The sequence below is a fragment of the Amblyomma mixtum genome, chromosome 10 (assembly GCF_055824585.1).
Source record: "Amblyomma mixtum isolate Tamu chromosome 10, ASM5582458v1, whole genome shotgun sequence".
Lineage (NCBI taxonomy): Eukaryota > Metazoa > Arthropoda > Arachnida > Ixodida > Ixodidae > Amblyomma > Amblyomma mixtum.
The window spans coordinates 88534337-88552867 of NC_143021.1; the positions used below are offsets into that span (position 1 = coordinate 88534337).

Here is an 18531-nt window from a genome sequence, read left to right on the forward strand (position 1 = left end):
CAGCTTGAAAAGCACTTTTTCGGTTGAATTTCTTCCTGGAGTGACATTCTCTCCCTGGCACTGGGAGAGTTCGAGATGGGGTGAACTGGAAGTGTAAATTTTTCAGAAAAAATTATGCCAGATGTACATGATTTCCGGTGAATGGCATTTTGCAGCTGGATATGCATGCGATTCTAGTTGGAATCGACCGGTTTCCAGGTGGATGGGCATGATTTCCAGATACATAATCACGCTGATAACGGAATCTCAATCCCAGGCAGCCCAAAGCGCCACGTCCAGCGCGAATATTGAGAATAGTGGTCGCAGAATGAACACGTCGACCATATTTATAGGCCGCTGTGTAGGGCACTGCAAAAAATTCACTGCCAGCTTCACATCATCGAGTAATTATAGCAGTATATAGGCTGCAATGAACCAGAATGTAGCACATATAGTTCGTGCTGTCACATTCGAAGCTATAGAAATCTCATAAAAAGGAACTGCGCGCATTATGCAACTCAAAATGTGGTGGAAATAATCCAGTTAGACTGAGAAAAGCTTCTTTGGTAAAAAAAAAAAAGCTTCGCGATCATTTTATGCGAACAGCTAAGAATAATAAACCGTACGTATGACAAACCCAGAAACTCAGGCATGATTTAAGTAGAAATATGGCGCTCTCTAACCCCCCTCCCCCCCCCCCCCCCCCGCCAATAAAAAAAATTACGTAGGAAGGTCATGCCGAACTCCACTTTTTCGGCGAAAAATATCCAAGAAGTATACGCATGTGAAATGAGCCCTCGCTCGTAAATTACAGGCCCCTCAAATGGTGTATCTTTCTGTGGTCGCTTAATTTTACTGCCCATGATATTTCTTCACTTTTACCAGTTAACAGCAACTGAAACAAAGATCTCAGTAAAGGAAGCCAAAATAAATGGTACAGGTCGCGGAAGCAAAAGGGATGGACATCTCTGATTAGAATTAAAGGAAAGCCGCTGTGGTGGTTACAGTAGTGTATGCATCTAATTGTGTGTAATGTCTTGATTGTAATGATGCGCAAGACATTGCTGTACATGGATTATTCCGTGGTGTTCTCTTACGAGCGCTAAATAATGATAATCAAATTTCTTTCTCGTGCTATTTCGGTTTCAACAGCCTATAGTGATGGCTGTGACGCCAACGTGTGTTTATAGCTAACAAGGCAAGAGCGGGGCCTAAAGCTGGTCCTTCATAGTGCAGATATCGCGCTTACTGATACTGATAACTGTTGCTATTCTGTGCATGTGCTGTTTGTGTCAGTTGTCTGCACTGTGCTTATGGTTCACAGGTCACGGGAGACATGAAAAAACTGCGATACGTTGATTAGTCGTTTTACTTCGCTACAATGCAGTCTGCTTCAAGAATCGGAATGACAACGAATGTAGAAGCAGAGATTATATTGTAGTTTTTTTCATGTCTCGCGCTTCTTGACCTATAAGCCACTTTGACGGTACAGTCATCGTTCGGCTGTTCAAAACCGAAACCGAAACAGCAAGGCAAAACATTTCCCTGCTCACAGATCTACAGTATCTACCGCGAAGAAAGAAAAACTGTGAAAAACGGTCATTTACGCTTGTATTAATGAAAAAAAAGGTATTGTTTTGAGAGTTCAGAGGTGCAAAGCGGCGGCGTGATGATTACGTAACTGTGGAGGCCGAGACCGCGCGCCAATAGCGCAGTCTATTTTTCCATGCTGCGCTCCTTCGTGCCTCGCCTTCGTTGAGTGCGTCTGTTAATCTGTGTCGCCTTTTTGGTACTCGGTTCGAAGGCTTTCTTTTACCAGCAGGCCGTGCACTTTATCGCAGCATGCCTCCTAAAAAACGGTAACTTGCTTATTTTGAGCCCGGTGCGTCGTCAGCGAAAGTTCCGCGGCAAACCGTGTGGAGCCAGCGGCAAAGGGAACCGTCGAATGAAGTTTCACAGGTGAGCCGTTGCGCATGGCACGTTTCCAATTACGCCCGCTACCCCCCAATTTCTCCCCGTACTCCTTGGACTGTACCTTGGGCTTCTACGAAAAAAAAATAAAAAATCGATGAGCAGAGGCAAGTAAGCCTGTTTCTAGCGTGTCGTGGGGCCCGCACCGAATCGAGGCGAGTGCATATTAGAGGGATGGGGGCGGATTTAACAGGCAGTGGTGAATAGGTGAGGCGTGTTTCCGAAGTGAATGCAAACAACCATGGAAGAATCGTCTGCCAGCTTTTTCCGGTTACAAATTTCTCCCATGCACTGCCTTCTGCATAGCAAATGCCCTGTATTCGTGCATCGTTTATTCGCTAAACTATTTGTGCTGCGACATTGCGTATTGCACCGTAAGATCAGCGCGTGCTGTGTATGAACGCGTCCTGAGCGCAGAAAATGACAATTACGAAAGGTACGAGTGTTTTCTCGAGTGTATGCACGGCAGTCGGCTGTGTGCGCGAAATAGTTTAACGCGTTGGTCGTTATATATTTGTTTTTTTTTTGCTGCATCACGAAGGCAACGAAGGCTGAGCTTGCACAGTTTAGCAAACGATTGATGTATTTGCCTCAATGCGTGTAAAAGCTGCCAGTGGGCTAGCACATACATGCAACCGTGCGCGTCTCAACACGTCCCACTGCGTACGCATAGGAAGCATCCGACCGTTTACATTATTGTGGTTGTACTTCATGCGAGTACACGCTACGAAGCAGAACAGAGTCGACGTCTGGTTGGTCTTGCGATGATGCAATACAATCAGCGGTGTTGCAGTGGAAATAAATTAGTGTTAGAAGCGAATTAACACAGCGACTGCCGTGAAGCAACAAGCAGGGGGAGAAATTTGGAACCGGAAGTAGCTGTAGCAGACGACTTTTCCATGAGCCTCTGCGCTGACTCTGGAAACGCACCTCACCCATTGAAAGGGGACAATCTATCCCCCTCCACAAGCCTGAAATTTTGCATAGGAAAACTTTGCTTATCCCAATTTTCCGAAGAAAAAAAAATCTCCAAGCAGTACACAGTTCAAGTGGTTTGCCCTCCCCCCCTTACACACACACACACACACGCGCACACGCGCACGCACGCACACACGCACACGCGCACGCGCACGCGCACACGCGCACGCGCACGCGCACGCACACACACACACACACACACACACACACACACACACACACACACTGATGTACTACCCTACTGCCCTTTGCCCCAGAATGAATCTAAATTTTCGTATAAATGTTGAGGTGTTCAGAGGCAATTCTTGAATTCAAGCGAAGCCACATAGATATGTGCACGTAGACTTGCTGTGGTGTCTATGTGTTTAGGTGCTTGGCAGTTGAGCCCGAAAATGCATATTTGGTTTCTTGTGTGCCCTTTTGATAGTTTAATGTTAGCTGCCTGTGAACCAGGCAGAAGCGGTATTATGAGAAAATGTATTATTTTATTTGCCTATGTTTCCTGCCCACTCAGTTGTGCTAATACTTGTTCTATGCATGGGCTCATGCCGCTATTGAGCAACTCTCTTTTTAAAAATATTAGCATCTCTTGTTGTTGTCTGCCTTGTGTGACTGTTGTGAAATCATACTCAACGAAAGTGCAATGCTGAACTGTAAGGCGGCTTGTCGCACTTTCACTCTTGGTCCTACCTTTTTAACACTTTCCCATATAAAATTTAAAGGAGTGTAGATACCAAATTTTGGTTGCCTATGTTTTCTTGTTTGTAATGGTGCGTTAGGCATTACTATACATGGAACACCATGAGGTATCTGGCTACAGCTGCCAAATAATAATCAAATTTCATCTCTTACCTGATTCGGCTTCTGTTACAAAAGCAGTGTGATGGCTACGATGTCAGGTCAGTATAGGTCACATGAGGCATGAAGACAGCTGCAATATAATCGCTGCTGCTTTACTCATTGCGATTCTGCTGCTGTGGTGGCTCAGTTATGGTTCTCGACAGTTGACTTGAAAAGCGGGGGTTAAGTCCCAGCCACTATGATCACATTTCAGTGGAGTTGAAATGCTAGAGTCTCATGTGTTGCGCGATGTCAGTACACATTCGAGAACCCCAGGTGTGGGTGAAATTATCCGGAGCCCTCCACTTTGGGATCCCTCATAGCCAGGGTCGCTTTAGGACGCCACAACTCCCATGAACCATGCACCAAACCCATTGCCATTCCAGCTCTTGCGGCAAGCTGTCTTTAGCATCACAGTGAATTAAAATTATGAAGCAGTGATTATGTTGCACTTTTTATTTGTGTCTCACGTGACTTATACTGACCTTTCACGTTGTAGCCATTACTTGACTGTTGAAGCTGAAACAGGTGAGATACGAAATTCGATTATAAATTATTTAGTGATTGTAGGTCAATGCCACATGGTGGTCCATGTATACTATCTCTTATGGATCATTATAAAGAAAAAAACATAAACCTGTGATGAAAATATTAAAATGTGAAGGGAATCGTAATGATGTTCATGCGGAATGATACCAACTCGGGGTATACATGAACAGGTTGCACTCATTCACTTCGATACTGATGTTTTTTTCTTCTGTTGCTGATGTAGCCTTTCCAATGTTTTTTGTAGCAAGCTGAAGATGAGGTGCATGACAACGCCTCTACAAGTCATCCCAACTTGGGTGATGAGCCTTCAACCTTGCATCTTGATGACAGCATTTCTGATGCACAACTGCCAAGGCTTGACGAGGACACCAATGGGCTTGACAACCATGTGCTAGAGGACCCCGATGAAGACTTGTCGGAATTTATCACAGTGAACTCCGAGTCGAGACTTCCACACAGAACACTACCCACCTGCAGGCGATGCTGCTTGTATTAACATTATTAACATTTGTTGTTGCTGCTGGCCTTCCTTGGACACAAGTGGACAGCTTGTTGAAGCTGTTGAATGCATTTCTTGGATAGAACGTCTTCCCATCGACAAAATATGGCTTTAGGAAGTTATGCGATTTGCACAAATCAAGGATGGTGGAAGTCCATACATACTGCCCAACGTGTGAGTGCCTGACATCAAGCTGCGGCCTAGATTTCCAGCACTGCACTAATTGTGCAGCCACAATGACTGTGGCACAGGTGGTGAAAAAAAGGAGTCTTTTTCATAACTGTCGACCTCAAGCATCAGCTACAGTGTCTCTTAAAGAAGTTTGGGGATATAGTTGACGCAAACCTCCAGAAACTGACAGCTGAAACTCATCAGGGAGCTTATAAGGATATCACAGATGGCCAAATGTACAGAAAGGTCCGCTGTGAAAGGAACATGAATTGGAGTGACCTGACCGTTACCGCTAACAGCGATGGATCGCCAGTATTTAATTCGAGCAAAGGGTCAGTCTGGCCAATTCAAGTAGCGCTTAATGAGCTCCCTCTTCCCTATCGTTGGAAGAACACCCTCATCGGCGTCATTTGGTTTGCCAAAGGTACCCACCTACTCGCCTCTACTTGAAGACATTTGTTGAGAAATTCCACACTATGGGCAGCTTCACGTGGTCATTTGCCAGCAAAGTTGTTCAGTCAACAGTGAATGTGTTGTGCTTTTGTGTTGACTCGCCAGCTCACGCTTCGCTGCTGAATGCTAAGCAATACAACGGATACTATGGCTGTTCTAGGTGCCTTCAAAAAGAAACGCTTGTTGATGGTAAGAATTGTTTCAGTCATCTTACAAGCTTTGCCTCTTCTGCTTTCTGCACACTGTACAGCTTTAAGAACATAATTTTGTTGCTTAAATGCATTCACATGCAACAAGCAACATACTCGTATCCCATGTGGTTGATATCAACTGTTACCAGGTATAAAAATACTGGTTCATATCAGTTTGAACAAGGTTGTGTTCTAATACAAAAACAACTTGGTGTTGCAGCAACTTCGTGATGGAGGGCCATGATGATGATGTGACAATCTGTGCTTCCCCATAAAAGCAGTGAAAGAAATTTCACTTGGGAAGGATTATCACCCATATGGGGGAGAGAGAGACTCGAAGATGGTATGGCAGAGAAAAGGATGGCAGTTGCTTCATTGTGACAGCTGTAACTCTGCTGCTTAGTCTTTTAAAGAAATTTTTCTACTCACATATTCCAGAGATGGAGCCTGACAAGTGCCAGGGTATAGCAGTTTTCGACCATAGGGATCACAGGTCTTCTAAAACTCCTCATAAGTATTCTGAAACAAAAGGCTGTTGTGGGGTGCTTAGTTTACTCTCTAGCAGGCATAATGACAAAGGAAGGACATTTTGCGCGTTGGTAAGCAGTCACATTTAGCTTTGTGTTTACTGTGAGAAATATGTGCAGATATGCACAGGGCACTTATTTCTAGCTACGAGGAGATTGGGTGCTGTTAATTATGTGAGCAAATGTCTGTGCTGTCTGTTTAAACTCTTGTGATAAGTTTATTGTCTGGTGATCCAAGTCGTACGAGGTGTGAAGACTGGAATCACAGTTGTCACCTGTGGTGCACATGTATGGATTCAGAGTAGAAAAAATTGTCCCTTGGAAGTTCTATCTTACACAAGCACTCTTGTAAACTTTTGTACCTCTTCCTGCAGAAGCTATGCACATTAAAGGTCAGGAAGATTGACTGTGCAGGTCAGATTCCATAGTGATCCTAATAATTCAGAGCTCTTCATTAGCATCTCCCATAGCCTAGGTCTACCTCTTGGAAGTTGGGTTCTGCATTGAAAAATAGGGCATGCAAGCTCCACATGTTGACCTATTGCCCATTTACATATTCTGAGTGTAACATGAAAAGCCTAATTTTGTAAAATGGGATTGTGCATTGATTAAAGGTAGATGTGGTACCATTGCATGTAGTTTAAGTTATTGTAGCATTTCATAACCATCACTTACATGTGCATTCGTACTCTCCTGTCTGTTCTTTAGCATGTATTTCTTTGTTTATTATGCATAGTACTAAGAGAAATTTATCTGTCATTTCTTTTTTCAGGCACCCTGAAATATATCATGGAGGGGCGAGATATGGTCGAGCAATGCCACGACACTGTGTACAGTACAATGAAACTTGCAGCCAGGCGAGACCATCCTGTGGATGGTATGAAGGGCTTGTCAGCCGTCGCAACCCTCAGCACATTGGACCTGTCGTGGGGCTTTCCACCGGACTACATGCACTGCGTACTGGAAGGTGTCACATCGCAGCAAATGGAACTTTGGCTGTGTTCACCAGGAAGTGCCTGGCACATTGGGAATCATGTGAGGGAGTTGAATGACCGCCTGTTGAAAATTCGGCCACCAATTTCACCAGATTGCCAAGACTGGTAACTGAGCGCTTGTTTGGAAAGCTACAGAGTGGAGATATTGGCTTCTTTATTACAGTGCACCTTGCCTCTTCAATATGCTCCCGCAGAGATATTTGACGCATTTCTGCCTTCTTGCACAGAGTTTATTTTTACTCTTACAAGCAAGTGTTGAAGAGACAGATATTTTTTGTGCCGAAAGGCTTCTTGTGCAGTTTGTTGAGCAGATGCCAATTCTCTATGGTGAACACACCCTGACATTCAATGTGCACCAACTTGTGCACCTTGCAAAATGTGTGCGCATGACTGGGCCACTGTGGGCAACCTCTACCTTCCCATTTGAAGGAGGGAATGGTGACATTCTCAAGCTGGTTTCTGCAGCGAAAGGTGTTCCACATCAAATAGCAGAGCGCTTCATCATGCGAGAGGTGCAGAAGTCCCTGAAGCGTCTGGTACTACTGCCACCCTACCTGAACAAGCAGCAAAAGCTGATCTCGGGGAAGCAAGACAATAAGCTCCAGTTAGGAGTATTAGGTTCGCCATTGCAGCCTGGCAGTCTTGAATGCCATATTCTGGATTTGATCAACCAGACCATTGGTGCTGTGCCCAGTATGAGTGAATACATCAGAGCACGTATTAAAGGGTTCACTGTACATAGTGCCAATTACAACAGGACCGAGAAAACGTGCTCTGAATATATTCTAACAGATGATGGCAAGTTCTTGCGAGTGATCAAAATCTTTTTAGTGGGAAACAGTATCTTCTTACTCTGCCAAGAACTAATTACCGAGGAAAGCTTTATGCCTTTCATGTTCACTGCTGAACACCCTCCGACTGATGTTGGGTTGTGCCTAATTTGTGAGCAGAAAGTTTTTTCACCTTGTGTGCTTGTGGCACAGAGCGACCAGTCACATATTGTGAAGGTGCCCAATCTCTATGAAACTGATTAGGAACAGATGCCAGGGACAAATTTAAATTGGCTTATAGCCAATCCCTGCGACGCTGCGTATGACCAGAAGTTTTCTATGTTGTCCGTCTAGAGCCCAATTATGCATGCTGAAGGACAGTGTTCCCACACTGTTTTTTTTGCACAGTCCATTTTATTTGTTTGTAGTCTTATGTTTTAAAGCATTGGGTCGATGCTTCTTTGAAAGGGGAGAAATTCTGTTAACCTTTGTAGTGTTTGTTTATTCTTCAGTGTTGCCGGTGCGCCGCTTTATTGCTTTGGCTGTGATGCAAGACGCGACCAGATTTATCTCGATTGATCGCATCCAGGCGGAGCCGCTTCTACGTTATTCCAGAATGTTCTAGTAACTTTGCACGCTTTATCTCGAAAGTTCGCTATCAGCTTTAAATTCAGCATGGCCAAGAGCGGCAGGCATTCTGTCCGACCGCAGAGTTCGCCTGTTGCTACGCCGCCGCGGAGTCATTCAGTTCTTTGCTTGTGCAAGTCAGCACAAAAAGAGTTTCGGTTAGAAGCAATTTTCGCTGTCTTCTTGCTCTCTGTACTGCAGTCACCACTCTGTGACAATATTTGCCACACTTGTATGGAAGGTGTGCACCTTTTGCTGCATATGTGATTTCAAGTTTATTTCCTTGTGCTATTCTCGATTAGTGTGAAACATCTCCGCATCTCTGTGTTGCACTGTTATAGGTCATTGTATATAGAAGAAGCATTCTGTCTAATGTCCAGTGTGTAGTCCTGTTTGTAATTGCTAAAGTTGAATGTGGCTTGTAATCTCATTTTTCATATGCCATATTTGGCCTAAGGTTCAAATGTACGTGTTTTGGTTTGTTATGTGAGATTGTTAGTTTGTTATGTGAGGTTTGTTAAAATAGCGCTTCTTTTGTAGTGTAAATAAAGAATTATGATGTTTGAGATTTAATTTTCACACATGTTTATGAAAACATGTTAGGAGGTTACCTTAATTATCATTCTACTCAACATTGTTTCACAGAGGCGATTAGATCTAGAAGGGCGACCTTCTGCTGCATACGTTCTTCTTGAATTGGTATGTTGAGGCATTTGCATCAGCACATAACATCCAGTGAAGCAAAGTTAGGGCATGCTTAAGCATGGAACACTTCTGCCCTTCGCTTTACCTGAAAAATGGTTGGTATAGTTCTATACTGCACTTTGTGATCAGTGCAACGCGCGTTAGACAAGAAGTCCAGATTAGGATGGATGCACTCTGCCAATATTTGTCTTTGCTGTGTATGCCCCTAAACTGAAGTAAACTAAATTAGGTACTGCAGTGCGGTTGTATACGTTTACAACAGCACACTAAATTCCTGTGTGTGTCAGCCAGAATGTGGTTGATTGGTGTCCAAACCTTATTGCCTATTCAAAGTGTTTTTCATGCCAAAATTAACCAGTCCACTCTTAAGTGCCATTGACGACCAAAACAGTGTGCACACCACAACCCATGCAGTCTGGTGTATGCACTACAGCACATTAACACTGCACGCTGTGGGTACCAAAATACACCAATCAAGTGTGGTGTGCATGCTACAACACACCAACGCTTTCTGGTGTGCACGCTACAACACGCCAACCCGTTGTGGTGTGCCCGCTGCAGCACACCAACCCAGTCTGGTGTGCACACTGCAACACACCAGCCCAGTCTGGCGTGCACGCTGCAACACACCAACCCAGTCTGGTGTGCACACTACAACACACCAACCCATTCTGGTGTGCACACTACGACACACCAAACCGGGCTGGTGTGTACACTAAGACACACCAAACCGGGCTGGTGTGCACGTTACAACACACCAAAACGATCTGGTGTGCACACTACAACACACCAGCCCGGTCTGGTGTTAACATCTGGTGGGTTGTGCATGTGGATGATTGGTTGTGCATGTGGATGATTGTTTTTCTTCTACATTAGAAGTATTTTCTGGCGTTCCTCAAGGGTCGGTTTTAGCTCCATTACTGTTCCTAATTTATATTAATGATATTAACGAGGTTACCGAGTCTCCCGTAGAATTGAAGCTTTTTGCAGACGACTGTTTAATTTATTCTCGAATAACACAAGCTGCCGACCAAATTAGAATAAACCGTGTCCTTAATTCCTTGCATCTTTGGTGCGAAAAATGGGGCATGGAAATTAATTACACAAAATCAACTTTTACGCATATAACTAATAAGAAGACTGTGCAGTTATTTTCTTATAATGTTGGAAAAAATAATCTAAAAAATGTTGATACCTTCAAGTATTTAGGCGTCACAATTGCACATAATCTGCAGTGGCATAAACATATTAATACCGTGTGCTCGACAGCTTCCCAAAAACTTTACTTTCTGAGGAAGAAATTGGAACATGCAACAAAAGATGTCAAACTGATAGCTTACAAAACATTCATCCGCCCATCCTTGGAGTACGCTTGTGTCGTCTGGAGCCCGCACCAAAAAGTTATAAAAGATAAACTGGAACGAATTCAAAGAATGGCTGCTCGGTTTATTTCGTCAAGATACAGAAGAAGGGACTCAGTGACGGAAATGCTGAACTCATGTGGGCTCGAGTCACTTCAAAATCGGAGAAAAAAATCAAGACTAAAACTTTTCTTTCAAATAATTCAAGGGCACTTCAAGATAAAATCAGATAGGTATGTTCAGCCTCCGGGAAGACGCAGCGCGAGAACAAGCCACACTCGATCAGTCAAGCCTTACGACTCACGTGTTGATGTTTTTAGGTACTCTTTTTTTCCTGATGTCATCGAAATGTGGAATGCTTTGCCAGTTGAAGTTGTTGAGCAATCGGACGTGCACAAGTTCGAACGTTCTATCGATATTTTGTGTCGGGGCCACCGAACTTGATGTTATGAGACATGAATTTTTTCTGTTGTACATTGCATTTGTATTCCCTCCCTGTAACGACCCTCAAGCGAGGGTCAACAGTATCAATAAAAATAAAAAATAAAAAAAACATCAGAACACACTACAGAAGCTGGTGTTCACACTAGGAAACACCAGAACACACCAAGCCATCCTGGTGCATTTTTCAACTGGGAGCCTAATCTGTAATTGCCTCCACAACCGTCAACCAGATAACCAACCTCTGCCCAGGTACGAGCCAAACCAACCACCTAAAGACAATGTCTGCCTTGGCAGCTGACAGTATAAGCACTATGAGCAAGCACTAAGAACACTAGGAAATAGGAACACTATGAGCACTAGGAACGCAATGAACACTAAGGTATGAGCACTAAAAGCACCGGCAGCCTGTGAAGAGAAATATTGTAAGAAACTGGGCAATAAGTTTGGGTGGGCACTTTGAAAAAAAAATTAAATGCAGCAGCACGATAAACCGTGTCTGCCTGGGCGGGCACACGCACAAATCAAAGGACTACCCCCCGATGCTCGCGAAACACAAGAGAGCTGCCACCAGCTCAGCAACGAATCTCAACTCAGAGACGAGGCTCAGTTACGAGCCAGCACAAGTCCTATAGGGCGAACCCTCTGCCCCGGTTTCCCGGGGGCGCCGCTTTGGACCCATCGGTCACGTCGCGCGACGAACCCGAAACAGTCCACAAGCAAAACCCCTTCCCACCGAAGTGGGGCGGTCCTTCGACCAGTTTCTGGGCGAGCGAACGCTTAGAAGTTCAGGCTGCCCTTCCTCCGCAAAGCACAGGGCGTCGTTTTCGAAACTTGTAAAACCTGACGGGACCACGACGAACCCGATAGCTGGAATCCAAAGAAAAATGCGTCAAAATCTGTTGAGGCAGTCAAAGGTCTAAAATAAGCATAGGCGATGCCTCTACTGGGTAAGAGACGAGCTCAGGGTACAGTGCAACCTGACACCGAAATGAGAACTGTAACCAAAGAACTGACACCGGAAAGGCTGTTTGAGAGTTCACCGCTCAGGGTACAGCGAAACCCTAGACACCAAGCAAGAAAGACCTACTGTGCTGACGCACAGCGTCCCTACTGTTTAAGAGATACCTCAGGGCACACTGCAGCCCAACGCACCAGAAATGCTGTTCGAGAGCAATGTTCAGGGTACAGCTTAACCTAAGACGACCAAGAAAGAAAGAATTGTCACCAATAGAAGCTGTTTAGATCAAGGTCTAGGTGAACCAGCTGCCTTTGGGATCTAATATATCGTTTAGGCCGAAGCCTCTACTGCAGTTTAGGGCAAAGAAATGCAACTGAACTTGCTCAAGGTAACAGCGAAGCTAAGAGACAATCGGGGAGATGCGCAGCTGCGCTGATGGCGTCGGGTCCTCTTCGGCTGCTTGCCGGAGGCCCGGAGAGTTTGAAAAGTACAATATTTTTGCCCCAGAAGGCTGATTACACAATCCTGAGCTTGTGGACGCACGCTCAATTGAACAGTCAGTCGTGCGCCACTGTGGACTGCTCTTAGCCGCTTTCACGTTGCCCAGGGTCCGCCACGAGGAGGCGGCAGTCCATCGAACCCCAGAATAGTTCAGGCTTATCGCGACGAAGGGCGCATTTGTGACGCTGCTCGACATTTGAAGCGCAAGACAACCGAAGAAGAGGACCATGCCATTGTTGCTGCGGCTTGTGTAGCGCCCTTCATGACTGCTGGCCAATTGAAGCATGTTGCTGGAATGGAAGTGAGTGACAACTTGGAGCGTGCCCGACTTCGAGAAGCAGGTCTTCGCAATCGAGTTGCGGCCTAGAAGCCGAAGCTTTCGGCGACTAACAAGAAGAAAAAGCTACAGTTTGCACCCGAGTATATTGAATGGGCCGTAGAGGACTGGGAAATGTTGTCTTCAGAGACGAGTCCACGGTTTGAACAAAATGGAACCAGCAACAGAAAGTTTACCGGCCAGACCTGATGAGGTTGGTGATTTATCATTGTTCATTTTTTCGATTTGGCTATGTTTGGCTTACATCTACGAAAGTATATGGCATTTGCTTCACGGGGCGACATGTGATTATGAATGTCAGCTGTCACTGTTCAAGAAATAGATCATGCCGCACAGGCGGGTAAAGTGGTTCCTAAATAGAATTACTTATACTTGATTAAATTTGAAAGATGTTTGCTGAGATTGTGGATGGATTATACTGCCATGTGAAGAGGGGGGTGTATTCTCGCTGTAATATTTTCTTTAGGTGTCGTTTAATATTGTCTAGGAGCCATTCACACAATATATGTTGTTTATAAAATTTTCTTCTACAGTTCCAAGTTTGATCCACAATAAGTATTGAAGGTCAAGTCTAGTGGCAGGACGAGCGTAAAATATTGGGGTGCAATGACTAAGGGCCGCCTTGGCCCACTCCGTCGTATATCGGGCCGCTTCTGTGCTGAAGCATACCTGCAGATTATTAATGAGGAGCTTGTTCCCCATTTTTTTGACGGCCTTTTCACGGACGATTGTTTCTACCTACAGCATGACCTGTCACCGGTGCACGCTGCGGCGCCATGAAGGAACATCTGGAACACCTAGGCATCATGACGTTGTCTTGCCCTCCCCAGGGAGCGGACCTCAATATAATTGAAAATGTTTTGGGTATCCTCAAGTCCAACTTGTCAAAAATGGGTCTGCACGATGCATTGCCAGACGACGGCTGGGAAGCCGCGAAGACTGGATGGGATGCGCTCAAGGATGAGGTGGACCGTGTACCCGCACTCTTCGACTCCCTGCCCAAGCGCATCGCGGGTGTTGCTCAGTCCGGAGAAGAATGTCAGCGTTATTAACTTCTAAGCCTGATGTGTGAGAGCCTTGATTCAAGGCCCTGTTTCAGTTTGAAAATGTACTAAGGAAATAAAGGTTTTTTTGGTGCAAATACACCGAAGTGTTCAACTTCCGCGGATACATGCAGCTATGCCTTACTACCCCCTCCTCTCGTCAAAACAAAAAAACGTGCTTACACACCCCACACTTCTGAATGCATTCGTCGCTCGTAACCTACAGACTACCATTTCTAGCTCAGGTGATGCATGCTGGAAGAGGCAAACTTCTTGCAGAAAAACAAAGGAAAGCGCAACCATTCGTGGCTCCGTGTTTTGCTCTTCAAGTAGTTCAGGAGTGAGCGAGTAAACTTTAATGAATTGAGGCAAAAAGAAAGACAGCATAAGTGCGCATTGGTCCAGAGCAACAAAAACCGAAGAATAATAATTCGCAACGAGGCACTCTCCGCGGAAGAACACGTTTGAAAGCTGCGATGCCTTTTTGTGCCGTCAAGACACTGCAAGGCTGATTAAAGAACTGGTTGGAATCCAGGCAATAGTTCAATGTGCTGCTATATTTCGTTCCTGTTATTTTTGTTACCATCACTTTGTATCGGCAGGCTGGCCTCCCGTAATAGGAGAAAAAAAAAACAAAGAAAGCAATCATGTCTCATGCAGTCTCACATATTAAACATGTGCATGCGCTCTACGGCTTGGCGGGATCTTGCGAACTGATATTGTGGCAGGGCGTGTGTCCCCGTGCTCGGAACAGCGTAGCAGACGACGCTCTGCCTTCGTGCGCGCGTGCAGTCTCGCCTTGTTGCACGCTTATCGCCGTTATAAGGCGCCGACCAGCAGTTCGGTGGACGCTCGCGCTATATTATTAAAAATCAGGGCGGCTGTACAAATAGCCTGCACGTCCTCCAACGTAGCAACATGAGAGACAAGTACAGTTGAGAATAAAGAAACTAAGACATGGACAGACAAAAATGGATTCCAGTTCGCCACACAGAAAACAGTTGGTGTTCTTTTCTCACTGAAACCAGGAATACAATCCGACCCCACATTACTGAACAAAGCCAAAGTACCTATAAAAGTGAAATCAAATTTCTAGGCATTACTTTTGGGCAAAAAGCTAACATTACCACCTCACATTAATTCTGTCAAGAATAAAGCCTCCCGATCCTTGAACATACTTAAAATATAGAGTCGATCACACTTGTCTAGAGCCGTGGAAAGGTGCAGTTCGGGAGGAATGAAGAGAAATTATGTAGCAGGAATTGAATTTTATATAATGCTTCCTCTCGAGAGCAGCTCAATAAAGAGGTGAACGCACAGGCACCAGCGCCTTACCGTTTGCAAAGCCGCTGCGAAAAGATTTCAGTTCATTTGCTCTGCAACACACTGTCCGAGCATTGCAGACAAGTGTGATCGACTCTGTACTCTCCGGAAACCACTGGGGTTCCAATAGCACATGTATTTTACAAATGTACCGTTCTGCAGTGCGCTCTACCTTAGATTATGGATGTATAGTCTATGGGTCAGCGAGAGCATCGTATAACTACTGGATATAGTACATAACTTAGGTTTACATCTTTCCATTGGTGTATGCAGAACGTCACCCATAAACAGCCTTTATATGGAGATGAACGAACCATCACTTACAGACAGGAGAGCCATGCTCACATGCCAGTACGTCTAAAAATCCGGTTGCTGAAGAAACAACTATGTTACCCTATATATACACAAAGTGCCCATTTAGAACACCATTTGACAACAAAGCGCGGGTTACCAGGCCACTGTTCTTGCGATTTGAAGAGATATGCCAGGACCTTGTCGTACTAAACACATTACCTGGTACTGCGCAGACAAAATCCACTGCCTTCATAGTACAATATTCCTGCAATGTGCGACTTTACTCTTACACAGTTTCGCAAAAAAATAAACTCCACAACAACATTTCATACAAAAATTTCTTGCACTGGAGGAAAAGTACACTACTTTCACAGCTTTTTATACAGATGGTTCAAAAAGAGATGTTTATGTTAGAAGTGCAGTGGTACAAGAGGACAGGAATCAGATAGTAAGGCTTCCGCAGTGTGCATCTATACTCATTCCTGAATGTCACGCAATTTTTGTAGCCGTGCAAAAAATAGTAAACGAGAACCTCGCGAACAGTATTATACACAAAGACTCGCTAAATGTACTTACAGCTCTTCACTCTGGAGATGCAATCACCCCTTTGCTTGGTTACATTATACACAACATAAGAACCACCATAGCTCACTGACAAAACTTAAAACTCTTCTGGGTACCTAGGCATAACAGAATTAAAGGCTACGAGAGAGCACACTTGTGCGCTGCTCAAGCCTATTGCAAGCAAATAAACAAATTAAACATACACTTTAATGATTGCATGCACTTATTACACCGTGATTTAAGGGGAAAATGCCAATTAAATTGGAGCAATGAAGTAAAGAACAAACTAGTCGTGATAAAGCCAGTTTTAGGTGAATGGAAGTCATGCACACACCGGGAACGTTTTAAGGAAGTAGTTCTCTGCAGGCTTCACCTAGGACGCACACACCTTATTCATTTTATACTGGAAAAACAACAGACACCTCTTTTTGAAAAGTGGAGAAGAACTAACAGTAAACCAAATTTTATTCTCGTGCACAAAAGTCGATAAACTTAGGAAAAAGTATTTTACACAGTTCTATAATGACCACATTCCTTCACACACAGTGTTAGTCTTGGGTGAAAATGCAATTGTTGTCAAGCCTTGTGTGATTGGTTTTTTTAAGAAAAGGAGGTTTGCTCGACAAACTCTAAATTTTCACGTATTGCGTACCTTCATTTTTTGATACACCTCAGACGCCTTCTCATTCCTGAGAGGGGAGCTGAGGTTTTATTTGGTTCGCCTGGAGGCTCAACATCCTTGCCCAGCAAAGGATGACTGCTGAAGTTACATGAAATCCTTTAAACCTTTTGCTATTAGCAATTTATCTCTCCTCTGTCCTCACTAAGAAATACAGACCAATGTTATAGGCCCTCTACACCGACAATGATTTTAATTTGGCAACAAAACTGTACACAAAACAATTGTTTTATACCTTCAGCTGGGCGTATGATGTCCTTAGATATCTATGTGCCATAAAGCTCAACAAGCAAACAAACGAAATTATCGGTATCTGAGAGGAAGACGTGCCAAGAGCCCCGTAGAAGAAAAGACAATATCCAGTACAACTCACATTGGTAACAGATGAACGTGTTTAAAAATAAGATTCCAACAAATAACACTGCACTGCTCTAACACGGCCTGGGCCCAGAGAAAGCCTATATTTCCGATCCAAACGAAGCACTACGGCTACACAGAGCGTAGGAACAATGTTCATGTGGTTTTTCCAGTCAGAAAGCGCTGCCTAAATCTGACGCCAATATTGGCTACGTTATTCGAAGCCGCTCAGTCCGTCCCGTGAGCCGGACGCCTGACCAGCTACGACGGCACCATGAGTTACGCAGCACTTCGAGCTACGTTGTCGCCGCCAGTGCCGCCAGACTCTGTTTGCTTGAAAACTGGCGTATCGCTGCAGCTGGCGAATGAAACATCGTCAGATACCACCACTGGCTCCGCGACGCCCCTGTGACTGTCTCTTTTTAGCGGCATCCAAGGCAGTTGTAAAGCGCCTCGCTACAAAGATATTTCATATAGCGGGGCACGGAGGCCAGCGTGTAATGAAAAGTTGATGCCGTCAATGGGATGCTAACGGCTTACAAGCACTGAGTCAATTTTGTGTCAGCACAGCCCGAGGCCTGCGGACAGCCTCAAGTTCATGAGACAGTGCCTAGATAAGCGCTGACTTCGTGAAAACGTAGCTCTTTCTGTCGACAATCGTCGCGGCTGAGCACAATGGACGTGCGAACCTAGCCCCTCTGAGACATTGTAACATGCCTTAGGTTGTTGGTCTAGACTTGGTTAACACTTGCGGTCACCTTTGTATGGGTATTGTGAGCCAGCTGACATAAAAGTCAGTTTTAGCAGTTTCTGGTGTTCGCTAAGACGCAACTGAACGCCTCTACCGCGAGCGCGGCTCTTCGCACGCATGCGTGCCGCTTATAGACTAAGGAAAAAGTCGTCATTTTTGGGACAGCTCTGGGTTAACGATAAACAAAGTGATCCTGGATTTGCTCTTGTGCATATTTTTTTTCGCTCGAAGGTTGCGTCCAATGAAATTTCAGCTCTCGCTTGCATTTGAGCGGAAGGGGTGGCGTCGTTTGGTGATTACAGTGCCTCCTGTGGCTCAGCTGACAAAAAGGCCCATAACGGCGTTTACATAAACTATGCATAATCGGATTCAGCTTATCTATCGGTTAGGGAATTATTGCGACCATTCAAAATAAAGTCGGGAAAACCAGGTGTCTGTGTAGCTGAAGTTTATTCCCCAGGAAAAGTAGGTTGGCTCGATGGGCGTAGACGGCAAATTGCACGTGCGCTCGAGATACGGCGTCGTACTGGGCATTGCATTCGTGCCCGTACGCGCCGCACCTGTTTCATGCTCATCGCTCCGTCCCAAGCATCATCTTGTGGCCCGGAAGGATGAATCCAATCATGCACCAAGGGATGGTCGTCTGTAAGCGTCTGCCCTGCCT

At 44.9% G+C, this 18531-nt stretch overlaps 1 pseudogene; it reads left to right on the top strand.

Moving 5' to 3' along the window:
• Positions 1–4609: 4609 nt before the first annotated feature.
• Positions 4610–5255, top strand: LOC149326399 (uncharacterized; annotated as a pseudogene).
• The last annotated feature ends 13276 nt before the right edge of the window (positions 5256–18531 follow it).